Raw genomic sequence first — 13,840 nt, 5'->3', positions numbered from 1 at the left:
TACTTCTATTTTTGGCGCACATTCCCTTAGAGGGGCTTCTGCTTCCAAGGCCTTTATGCTTGGTGGTGGACTACAAGATATCCTTAGAGCCGCTGACTGGTCGAATGAAAATATGTTTAAAAAATGCTATTTTAGACCTATCAATAATGTGATTGACAGTGTGCTCAATTCACTTTAAACTCGCATAATGTTGGCCTCCGTGTCATGCCATAAAATTTAGATTTTTCACAGCCTGGTGGGCAGAAAATCTTGATTTTATTAAAGACACGGAGGCTAATATTATCCCTCCGCTATGTCTTCCCTCCCTAAGAAGACTTTGTTACTTTAATCTATTCATTTTTCTCTCTTTCAGAATAGAATCCTTTCTTTTTGGATTATTGCAATGACTCCTTCACCGTTATTTTGAAGAGGATTCTCTGTTCTTTTTCCTGGATTCGCAGCTTTGAACAAAGAAGGATGATGGCTGTGTGCTCACGGTCTTTATGCTGTTTTTCAGTATGTTCACAAGTTCTATGTTCTATTCTTTGTTACTGCTGAGCTGTGGCAATAAAGGAGAATTTGCATAATATTAGCCTCCGTGTCTTTAATAAAATCCAGATTTTCTGCCCACCAGGCTGTGAAAAATCTAAATTTTTCTGAGATAATTTTTTTTTAGAGGGGAGTGTAATCGTTTTTTTAGAAAAGCTCTACAATGTTGACCCCCTATGTTCTCTGACAAAAAGAAAATATGTAGGTTATACTGTTAATTTCTGTTTTCTAAGTCTACAACCTTTTCTTCATTTGCCTTATCTGTCTTACCAGATAGTTTAGCTGTTCTATTGCTACTTTACTATCTCTTATTTTAATTTAAATGTCTGACACTTTCATGTTTAGTCCTGATACACCCCTTTGAATATGCTAATTATCAGAGGATATAGGATCAGTATTACTATAAATTGCATTAATTTCTTCCAAATTGTTTTGCAAGTGACCTGTCTTGTGATTCAACAGCTTTGGATTTGACAGGTGGTGGAGATGCAGCCTATTTCCTTTTGAGAGTTCCTATGCAGGTTTAATATCTACATTAATTGCTGGACATGTTATTAAGTAGTAATGACAGAAATACTTTGGCCACAGAATAGGTATTTAACAATAAATCCTTGCATAATCACAATGCCCACGTGGTGGAAGAATGGGGACTTCAACAAAGGAGGGACATTGAATGAAACGTTATTTTAAAGGATTTAGAGGGTGAAACATGACTGTAGCATGTGGTCTCACATTTTTTTTAAATTTCTTTTTATTGGCATTTTGGTACAGTGCAACAAGCATTGCAAATAAAAATAAAAAACCCAACTAGCCAAAAAACAAAACAAAAAAAAGCTCACAAATTCAGTATTAAACGTATTCGAATGAGACAACCAGCAATAAGCCACTGAAAAGCTAGATTAGCACCAACAGAAAAAAAGGCTTTTTAGTATGTGCCAGATTATATGCAAACCTCCGCAAATCGTGTTGGTCGTCTTATGTACCAAAAAAAGCTGTCCCCTTTTTATCGTGGTAAAAGCCAAATGCTGACTTGCATTTGTGATGTTCCTTTAAAGTGAACAATAGTCTTGTATTTGCAGTGCTCCATTTAGAAAGCAAGAGGAAAGCATCAGAGCCCATCTCTCTTCTTGAAAGCCAGCCTCCTCACAAAGGCTGACTGAAACAATGGCAGGATGATCATCTACCTACTCTGGCAAGGTTGATGAAAACTACCAACCAGCAGCACATCACCACTAAAAGCTGTTGAAGACCCAACTGTGCGGAGCAAGAAGCACAGTTAACCACTCATCCTTTTCTCAAGTGGATCATCATCAATAAGTTTAGTTCAGATCGCACCATAAAACTCCCAAATGAATGAAACATATCCTTAAAACATGATATAATGGCCAGGATGGTAAAAACAAGAGACAAACATTGACCAGCTTAAGAATTCTTGTAGTAGCACACATCAAGTTGCATAAGACCAATCGGCACACAACATGCTTGCTGTAAAATTAATTATTAAAATGATGCCACTTTTGCCAAACCAAGAGTACCAGAAAAATAAAAACATCTATAGCTCGAAAATAACCGTTGAAAATAATGATAAAATATACACCCATGGCTTAAAGAACAGATCTCTGTAAAAGTTTGTGGTACCGGACAACAGCGGACACAGAGACCGCACTGCCCTGTGTAGTTCCCTTGGTATTATCTAGTAATTAGAAATAGAGTGAGCGTGCACAAAAACAAACTCCAGCACTTGCCGTTGAGAAGTGCCAACTGCTTAGCAGACAACTGAAGGAATAGGTTGGTGGAGTGGTGCACCGCTTATTGAAACGTCAATGACAATCAAAGAATCAAGTAAGTCTTAGTGGGTGATAAGTCTCTTTTATTTTCCAAGACAAAGATTTAGCCAGCCAACACGTTTCGTTCATAAAATGAACTTCTTCAGGGCAAGTGTAGGCGCTCTTGTTAATTTCCAATCAGTAAGTATAACAATAGGTAGACACAGTTAAAGCGCATGGGCCACCTTGATAAGGGCCTAGGTCCGCAGTGTGCTGTGAGCCGTGATCCGAGGGTCTCGTTCCCTCACGGAAATTTCCACTCCACCAACCTATTCCTTCAGATCTCTGTAAAAGTGTAGGTGTTTTATTTGTTGTAACTTGTTTTTTCCTGCAAATAAGTCAAAGTAGTCAGCAAGTATGTAGACATGGCTAGATCTATTGAGAAAAGCCTTATTGACTATGCCATGCTTTAAAAGATGATCTCTCATTTCTTTCACCATATTTCTTAAAAGCAGCATCAGCTACTTTTTTTTTGATGGCCGTAGAAAGGACAGAAAGGTAATGAATTCGAGCTTTTCCTCGAGTGGAAACATGGAATAAGCCACTAGAGTGATCACCCGTAATACATCACTTGTCTTAGAAAGTTGTTAAAGTCATAGGTCAATGTGGAGATCCTTGCGTGAAAAAAATCACCTAGTTGCGGTTTTTAATGCTGATTTTTGTTATTCTTTAATTGATGCTTCCAGTCCCTGAGGGTGACAGCAATCTGTATAATAAAGGTTAATTGTGGGAGGATTTGCACTTTTGCTAGCATGTGGACAGAAGATACTTGGTACAAACAAGGCATATGTACTTTTCAGGTTATCAATATAGGCATTGAATTAATGTGTTGCATACTTAGATGAATACGACAGGGGGATACATTTGAAGTCCTCATGCATACTACAGTTAGGTACATTAAGAATATATGCAACTGAAGGTGTGAGCTATCCAATAAAAGAGTGTGTAAAGGGGCACAAGTAGGTCAACAATTGGTAATGGGAAGTGCAGAAGGCTATTTGGGTTTGGAGATTTGTCCAAGTGGTTCATAAGGAGGAAACACCTTGGTCATGTATGGTTGTCAGCAGTCCAAGTATCAACTACAAAACCTGATTTCACTCTGACACTAGCTTGGTGGAATAAGGTGTGTGTATTGGATATTCTCCTGTGCCCTTCCTCCACCCAAAGTTTGGAAGAGTACTCACAGATTCTCCCAGGAAACTGAAATGTATAACTCCAAACTGTTTCAGCTTCCTTGTGTTGTGGCAAGGATGTTCATGTTATCTGTTGATCCTGTCAACCATGAAAAGCACCAAACTAATCAAATAGAAAGAGCCCCCCCCCGAAATATAATGCAGGCAGGGTACTGGGGAAACATAAACCTGAAAAGCAACAAAAGAAAAATACCTGCCTCTGATGAAGGTGAGTGGAAGGTGTCGCTATAGGCGGCAAACAAATCACCCTATGGCTTGAGCCAAAATGTTCAACGTTTCTTGTATAGTAGACTATCACATCCTTAATTTAATCAAACAAATGTTTACTAATTGGTACAAAATAGATCACAGTAAATATCAGCAGCTTAAATGCACATATTACCAACAATTGTAAAACTGCATGCTAATATATTCCCAGAAATACATATTTTTCCATTTTCTGTCCCCCTAAATACACTCAATCTACTAAATCTCACCTACACGTCATACATACAGACTTTTCCACTAACATACAATAAAATATAGATAAATTAATATTTGTGAACAAAACAGGAATAGGCACCACACAAAATAATCAATCTCATAGAGCTTTATAATTTAGAGAGTTTCAGTATAACTTAATGCATTGAAAACAATTTCAGTCGCTTTTTTGATGTACAACACCAATCATATGGATAGAGTGTTCAGTTTTGCACATTGGTTTTTGTGGAATAAAATTTAGATAGCATCATGTAGTGTTGTGGTCCTAATATGTATGATCAGTCATGGGCCGACACATTTCGGTGTGGGCCAAAGAAGTGGCAACACCTTCCTCAGGGCACTCAGTTAATGTTCCATAACTTGAAAATGTGGGGGAGAGAAGAAATGGATCTGCAGGTGTAAACCCAGGCTCGTCTACATTCCTAGCAAGAAAGTCAGTAGAGGGAGACACTGATGTTAAAGTCACTGCTCATGTGAAATGAGCAGCCAAATGGCTGTCCTCAAATGAGAGTACTGTATCTTGCTCTGTGTGATACAACTCCAACAGCCCAGTAAAAATAAATCTTGTAGGTGCTTGAAGGGACGGTAACGTGAATATTCGAATTACGAGCTGGTGAAAGCTATGAAAGGAAGCTGGGTACATTGAGGGGGCGATTTATCAAGGTTTCAGGCAACGCAGCAAGACACATCTTGCTGTGCTCCGATGCGTGAAATGGAGAAGGCAGGAATGCGTCTTATGTAACATTATATGGTGCATTTCTGCCCTCTCCTTGTGCTGATGCACAATGTGATTGCTGCCTTGCACCAACGCAGGCACCCTTGCGCCATGGTATCTGCTTTGCAGGCAGAATTGTTTTTGTGCAGGAAGGGACACCATCCTGCAAAAAAAAATAATCCTCAAGAGGCATTTTCCTCTTTTTTTGGAATGCAGCAAACTTAGAAAGAGGAAACAACGAGGAGAAATAAAGATTTTTCTCCTCATTACACCTATGTGGGAAGACATATAATTGTGGCACATTCCCAGGTCTGTTCGGTGTTGGTAAATCTGGGAATACATCAGAATACATGGGTGGATGTGTGCTTGGCTTGGTAATTCTGAATCTAGGTTCTGCATTGCCCTGCATCACCTTGCGACTCAAAACTTTAATAAATTTGGCCCTGAATGTTTATGTGCAGATTTTCTGGATAAAAAACTAGAGTAGCCTTTCTGATTCTCTTTTGAAAATATTAATCATAACCAAGAAATAGCAATATGGTCAATCATGTCAGAGAAAGGTACACTTAGTTATACTAAAAATCATATTAAGAATGTATTAGGAACAACCTCATTTTTTCTTTCGGAACCAATAGGAACCACAATCACAAATCAAAGTGAATCGGAAAACATTGGTGTGGCCACACACGCATACTTGCACACTCACTCACATCCATGCATCACTCACATCCATGCATTTATGAGCATACACACACCCCATTCGCATCACACACTCATATATACACATCCATGTATACACACATGCCAGGACGCATGCACCAACCATTAATTAAAAACATAACAGTTACCTTCTGCAGCACCTCTAGAGGGGCTGTGGCAGTTCTGATAAGCTGAACAGGATATTCATCACATTTGCGATGGAGTACTCCATCTCCCAAACTCTAAATCAGGCCCTTAGTCAGCAGGCAAGTGCAAAGGTATTACCATTCTTATTAAAGAAGACTATGTAGCAGGAGGCCTTGGCCAAACATCAGATCAAGAATATTTAAAGAAGTTAAGCTTCCATCGCACATTGGACCAATCATCTAGAACCTTGTATGATGATGGGCTCACTAAAAGGTGGCTAAGTCAAAAAATAATTAGATTTTCTACAAAATAATGACCCATGTATACCAAGCCTGCACCTTCTCCAGAAGCTCCACAAACACCAACATGATGACACATAATCATTTGGATCCCATTTCTAAATTAATAGATGTCTTCCGAATACCGTTTGTATGTTTATACTTGATACCAAATTGTATGTCAAAGACATAGTGGATATTATAAGCAATGCAGTTCCTCTTGCTAAAATCTGGTTATATTAGATGTGAATCCCTGTAAACCATCATCCTGTAGGATAATGAAATCAACGTTATTGAACTCTACTTGAAAAATAGTCTGCTTCACGCACCAACTAAATCTATGTTGAATTTGGTAGAGCTTGCATTTGCAGATCTTGGTTTGTAAACTGTTAAGTAGTAACTGAAGAGAAAAGATAAACCCAATGTAAACTCACATAAAGGGAGAGAACACATATCTGTATTGAGTAAGGTAAAAACCTATCCTTTAGTATTAATTAAACCAATCGCAGAAGAGCATGACTACTATTGTGATTAATATTGTCATTTCCTAGCATGACATTTATAGTGAGTAATGTTGCAATTTCCTATTTAGAATTCTGAATGTACTTAAATGCCATACATGACTAAAGGTAGAAGTAACAAACAGGGTACCTGCTCAAGCTTTTTATCACAAAAAGCAACCACTGTTGAACTGGCAGAATAACCAGAATCAGGGCAGTGTTGGAATGTTATTCAACTATCTGCTTCTCAGGTGGAATATCAAAGATATTGAAGTAAAAGCCTCACTCACATAATAGTGACATGCTTCATCATAGGCAGTTACTCCACACCCAGAGAAAATGGTACTCTCTGGGCGGACTCAACCAAAGATATACTGGGAGTACTTAGATAAATGAACAACTGGTTAAGCAGGGAACCAGATCAAATTAAAAATACCTATGAGTGTACCCTTTTTCCGAATCCTTTATTCCTGGGCACTCATGATATCACTAAAAACTTATTATTGGGGTTCTTTTGAACTTGATTCTGTTCAATTGTACCCTCAACCGTGTGCCAACATGTTTCGGCCCATATGGTAGCCCAATCGGGTCTGGGGGCCTTCGTCAGGGCGATATGTTTCTGTTCCATATACTCTAAGGTCCCTGCGGTTTAGCCGTACATGTGTTTACATGCAACCCATCCGTACGTGAGGCCTAATGCACTCACCTGTCCGTATGTTCACTCCAACTTAAGTAGATTTTCTATTGGACATAGAACAAACAATGTCATATATTTCTTAGTAGGCTATACAACAAACCTGTCTACAGCCCGTCTCGTGCTCGTAGTCATTGATTTATAGTTGGAGTGATGGTGTGCCACCTGTCTATGTGCTCTCTATTTAGGGCTTAGTGTAATCCATTATCCAAACCATTCTACTAACCGCCACATCACCACCACATATTTTCACCACACAACGTGATCAATATCCTATTGGTGTTATCTATGAGTGAAAGGATTGTGACTATACAGTTTCTCTTGGCCACCGATCCTATTGATCTATATTTAAACACAAATTTTCCTTGTCGTGTTGTTTATTATTTCTTATACAACAATGCGCTGGGATGGAGTGTATCCCTTTTGCCCAGTATAGTACATCACACAGACGCTCACCTACTGTCAGATGCCTACTTGCATCATGCGGATCTCATGTGTTCAGGTGCTGTCCTGTAGTCAAACACTGCATAAAAAGTATGTAATTGTATAAAGGCATTTTTTATATGGTCATCACGCTACAGCCCCTGTACTATTGTTACCATAATTATCTACAAGTTAGCTGTTTAGGACCATTACTTCCATGTTATTTCTATGCTAGTGTTCAGTCTATATTCCATCAGCTATATACCCTCTCTGGTGGTTTCGGGGGTTTCACCTGTCTATAGGTCTGTTTTTTGAGAGTCATACCCTTTGCTCTCCCTACTCATTTGGAAAAATTTTTCAATGGTATGTCCATTATTTAGGGACTCCCTGTCCCTTTTTCTATTAGAGTTCATGCCTCTCTCGCCCCTGTCCTTCATACTGTGGCTAAGGAAAGAAAGGCTCATTGTCACTCACATCAAAGCACTCGTTTCTGCTATAACTTTGTATCATGCGTTTCTTGGCGAAATCACCCCCTCTTCTGTCTACTATATTTGGATACCCCTCTTATTTACAATCAGCGTACTGCGGCAAGTTCTTTCAAAAGACCGTTAGTTATTCGAATTACTGGGATTGTCCCTATCTTCGTATTAGATAGTTCGGGACTTAAAACATTATATTTTAATCCGTGCACCCTCGCGCTCACTTACTTCGTCAAGGACACCGCACCGCCGTTACACCTAGTCAACCACATCGTCCGCCGTCGGAGATGTGTATGCGGTAGTTTCGGCTTTTAAAAGACGTTTCCCCAAACTCATTGGAGGGCTGTTCTGTCCCCTTCCTGATTCTCTATGGTTGTGGAACGTGATATCAGCTGCTGTTCTGCCGTGTATAGGGCTGAACTACAAGAATTCTGGGAAATGTAGTTCCTTTTGCTCCGATGTATGGTGTTCAATCCCCCTCATATCAGAGTATCTGTGTTTAAAAATTATTTTAAAAATTTGTTATGCCAATACATTGTGCAGCTGTTCAGGGGGAAATTTTTCGGGGTGTGAGGCTATCATTTGGCCGTTTCGGAATGAATTTGCGTGACTCGCTGTGTAAAATATAGGCCCGTGATAGGGAGTTAATAGTAAACAGACCTGCTGGGGCCCTCCTAGTCTGCCCGCTCATGGCGAATAATTATAATCGTTTGATTAGTCTGTTGTTTAAATAGCTTACACGTTGTGGTCTATAACAGTCGTCTCATTTGCCCGACCTCTTAGACATTATTCCCGTGTGTTCTCTATTTCTATACATCAGGGTCTGCCCCCGTGTCTGATATTGCACCACAGTATTGTTTTTTACATAAGGGGGCTGTATTTGGGTACCAATACTTGTACTTCTACCTCCTTATTTTGTCATACTATTTTATGTTAGCACGCCTTCCTTTTTCTTTAGATTTTTAAAAAAAGCTTCTGTAAGGATGGCGTATTTCGAGATTACTTGTTAGCAATGTTCAAGGGATATTTGTTCTGTGGCAAAGTTAGGTCATGGAACACCACGGAATTTCCTGCTCAAGCTCCCTGAACCTCGCACAGTCCGGCCCATTTCCGAACTGCTTATAAATTGGGTTATCTGGTCTCCAAATGGTGCTAAACAGTCCTATCCTGGCCACATAAGTACAAGTACATACTAATCGCTGGATGATCATCATTTGTTTTATTTTTTTGCACTTATATTCAGTTTAAAAACCTCACAATTTTATTTACATTTTACCCCTCCTTCCACCTCAGTGACCCATCAACATTGCGGTGGTCCTTACGGAGATGTACCACATCAGATCCAACTTCACAGATTCTGGACTTAAGAGATTCTCGTGAGGTCTAGATGGCTTGTAGGTACTGGGCCACATCCATGACAGTATGGGGTTCTAGGCCTTAGCCACCAGTGACTTATTATTTGCTTGCGTCAGTGGAGAAGGTAGTATATTTGTTGATTTTTTTTTTATTGCATTCACGATGTCAGAACCTTGTTCTTCCTCATGGTTGCCATATGTAGTGTCGTGATCTTGACCCTGGCACAAGAGTAGGGAGAGAAGGCAGGTGGCAGTCATTGATCCCAGGAGCGGTAGCAACAAGCATTTATGCAGCCAAGTCTCACATTGTCCTGGAAGGGGAGGCCAATGTCTCCAACCCACAGCACGAGCAGCCAGGCGCAAGGCAGTCACCAAGAAGAAGGGATTTGAAGGACGATGAAGGGTGGGAGAGGCACACCGTCACCTCTTGGGGTATCCACGCAGGAGTTATTGCAGTGACCCATAGGCTCTAGATATTCGTAAGAAAGGGGTAGCAGGAGTACAGCCCGTGGCCCTCTTATCTCCTGGAGCCAGAGAGAGATAGCATGAGCAACCGGGGGTACCTCAGTGGTGCCCACTTTGCTTGGTGTCAGCGTGGGGCATCATTGTCAGAGTGGGCCGGAGGGGTGCAGTTTTCCCAGGATGTAGCAGCTGGTGTAGAGCAGGTGCTCAGCAGGGAGGGGGCAGGAAGGGCCGTGTGTGCATAGAGAGCCCCCAAGCTCCGATGAACAAGTCATGTGAGGCCCAAGGGAATATCTGCATCTATGATCAGTAGGGCCCTCACAGACCAACAGCCCTCGTGACATCACAGCACGTGACATCACGGCGCATGACATCACACATGGCATCACAGGATCACAGGAATTGACATCATAGAAAGTGGCATCACAAGCCATGACTTTATAGGAAGTGGCATCACAAGAAGTGACATCAGATCTAAAGCCCTCACATATATGTTTAGCAGGTCTATCATGTGTACATTTGAGTGCATTGTGTGGATAATAGAACAGCAAGCTATAAAAGATAATATGTGACTTCTACACCTTGCTATCTCCCAGTTTTATGTAACACATCCTGTACATTCAGTTACAAACATATATAATTTATTGTACATGTAATATGCACATGTTGATGTAAAGCGCTCTGACACCCTGCATTGGGGATAGTGGTATTTCAACGCCTCCTCAGGTGTAGTAACCTCAATATAAATGTGTTAGACCTGGCATCTTTGGCCTGGTTACCCCTCACTTTTTGCCTCTACCACCTGTATTTTTGATGCTATGCTGGATTTCGTTTTTGCTGGTTTAGATGCTTTGGGCACTTTGCCACTGCTGATCAGTGTCAAAGTGCAAGTCCTCCCTTGGTAAATTGTTATATTGATTGGTTATCCATGATTGGTATATTTGTTTCATGTGTTAGCCCCTAGTAAAGTGCACTGAGTGTGCCAGGGCTGGTGATTCAAATGCTACTAGTGGGCTGCAGCACTGATTGTGCCACCCACAGGAGTAGCGCTAAAATGATGTCTTAGGCCTGCTTGCAGTGCCTATGTGCAGTCCAGGACTGCCATGTCGACCTGGCCAGTGCACCCACTGACCAGGCCTTATCCTTCCCTTTCTGTACATGTCAGGCATCCCTATGGCGGCCCTAGGTACCCCCCTGGGCTGGGTGCAGTGTATCTGAAAGGTAGGGCATGTACTGAGGTGTGTAACATGCCCTGGAAGTGAATTACAGCCATTTTCGTTTTTCACTGCTGAGAGGCTATCTTGCCCATAGGATAGAATGGGAAAGGCTGTTTACATGCCTATCTTCCCATAAGGGCAAGATAGAAAATCCAAGTTTGGTATCTCTGTGTTCAGAATTTAATTATACATCTTTTTAGCAAGATGGTTTTTAAATTCACTGTGTGAGAATAGCACTTTTTAGAAAGTAGCTATTCTCCTGTTTAACCTTCCTGTGTGCCTGTGTGCTGGTTGGCTGACTGGTGTCATGTGATGGGCTAGGTGGCTCCAGGAGCCTGGATGAGTCAGCAGCAGGGTGAATAGGGAGATCTGCTTTAGATGGGTGGGAGGAGTAGTCCCTGGGTTTGAATAGGGCTGCCCCTGACAAACACAATGCTGGCTCCACCCCCTGCTGGCCAGGCTGAGGACTCTGCCTCTGCTGGCACAAAGAAGGCTCCACCTCCTGCTGAGCGTCTAACGACCCTGCCCCTCACTCTGAAAGGAACCAGGTGCTCCAGAGCAGAGCACACCCAGGAACCGGTTTGAGCAGGGGAATCCCCCCACTGGAACAAAGAGAGACAAAGACTTGGAGGGGTATAAGAAGAGGACCCCAGACACCTAAAACTTTAGATCACTTTGGAACTAAGAAGAAACCTCTGCCAAGGAGAAAGCTGAAAAGGACTGAAGAGGAGAAAACTGCCTGCTTGCTGTTTTGCTTTGCTGCCAAGGAGAGGGGAAGGACTTTGCTGTGTCCCCTTCTTTTGATTCTGATCTCCAAGGGCCTGAGAAGAGCTGGCTCCCTGTTAAGAAGTCCCAGGAACAAAAGGACTTCACCACCAGCTCCCCTGGAACTCTGCTGAGAGAGTTCTGACCTGCCTTGGAGTGCTTGCCCAGTCTTGGGGCCTCAGGAGGTCGTTTTGCTGTGTTTTGGGAGCTGGGAAGCAGAAGCGTGAAAAGAGTAACTGGTACCCAACGCATCATCCGATTGCGTGTCGCAAGAACGAGAGTGCGTGGAAAATTTCATCGTGGCACCATCGCAACACGCAGGCTCCCCGCATCACCGAGTGTGTCGAGCATCGTCCCGAAGCGTGAACATTCCTGACATTGCGAGGGTCGTCTCAGAACCAGTTTGCGGGCCGCACCACTGCCGGTGCGTGAAAAGTCTCCAGTCATCGTGTGCGTCGACGCAGAGTCCCGTTCCGTGGCGCATTGAGAGTTGCGGCGCCGGAAGTCAACGCTGCGCCGCGCATCGTGCCACATCGAAGCGTGTCGCATCGAACCTGTGCGTGAAGCTTCCCCCTAAGAAACCTACGCAACGAAGGCCAAAGTCATCGCATCCTCCCCTTACAGATCGGAGCCGGCGCATCCACCTCTGCTGCGTGAAGCAGGGCTGCTGCAAAGCCTCCCCAAGATCTCAGGAGTATCGCATCGCCTTTGCCATCTTCCTTGTTATAGCTTTTGGGAACCTTATCGCAACTACAGGTACTGTTGGGCACGAGAGTGTCGCATTTTGTGCATTGAGAGTCGCATTGTGCAGGACACTGACTTTTACATCCTGGAGTACTTTCTGCAAACTCTTGAACTATCTTTAAAGTAACCTTTTGAATTATATGTTGGTTTGTCTGTAGTATTTGGTCTTGTGAAGTTTTTAGTAAAGATACCTTATTTTTCTAAAACTGGTATGGAGTAAATCTGTGGTGTTTTCACTGTGTTACTGTGAGTGTTGGTACAAATACTTTACACATTGCCTTTGATAGCCTAGACTGCTCAGGCCAAGCTACCTAGAGGGTGAGCAGGGGTTATCTTAACAGTGTATCCCCCTTTCCCTGACTAGAAGCAAGGGTCCCTACTTGGACAGTGGTACCTACCCTGCCAACTAGAGACCCCCAGATCTAACATTGGTGGTCAGCGGTGAGGATTGAACTTGTATTTGTACTTGACCCACAGTAATTGGTGTACATCACTAGTTTAAGTGCAGACCAATAGACAACCACATACTATATTTTTGATTCTATTTTTGAGTAACTCTTCAAGAGCATCATGTCTCAGGTGGCAACAAGTGAGAAGGCAGAAGTGGAGTTTTCCATTGCGGATTTGTATTCGTACAGAGTGGTAGCACTCAAGCAATTCTGCAAAGACCGTTGTTGCCCCTTTAAAAGCGGAGCTAGAAAGGATGAGCTCCAAAAAGTCTTGAAGGCCTGGTGGGAGGCCCAAGAGGAGGATGATGCAGATGAAGAGGATGGTTTTGTTCCCCAAGATCTGCCCGTGGGCAGAGCAGTCTCAAGGGCTGGCAGCTCCCATTCCAGTAGGGGGCTCACTCCAGAGGAGTTGGAGGAGAATCAAAGGGTGAGAGACCATGAAATGGAAAAAATGAAAATGGAAATGGCAAAGGAGGAGAAAAAGAATGCCCTTGCTTTTGAGGAAAGAAAATTGCTTTTGGCTCATGAGTTGAGCATGAAGGAGCTGGACATCAAGGCCAAGCAGGTGGAGTCCGGTTCAAATGGTGGCAGCGCACAGCCAGTGCAGGGGGGTAAAGTATATATCCCCAAAGATTTAGTACAGAATTACAATAGGAGTGAAGATATCTATGCCTGGTTTACATCGTATGAAATAGCATTGAGAATGAATGGCGTGCTTGAACAGCATTGGGGGGCGGGCCTGTGGAAACATTTTGAGGCTTCTGGGAGGAGTGCTCTAGAACCCTTAGAATTAGCAGGTACCATGACCTATCCCAATATGAAGGAGGCCTTTTGTCTCAGGTATGGACTTACTCCAGAGCAGTATAGACTGCAGTTTAGGAACTCC

This window comes from Triturus cristatus, chromosome 2_2, assembly GCF_964204655.1.
Source record: "Triturus cristatus chromosome 2_2, aTriCri1.1, whole genome shotgun sequence".
In the NCBI taxonomy this organism is placed as follows: Eukaryota; Metazoa; Chordata; class Amphibia; order Caudata; family Salamandridae; genus Triturus; species Triturus cristatus.
Note: the sequence above shows the minus strand (reverse complement) of the source record.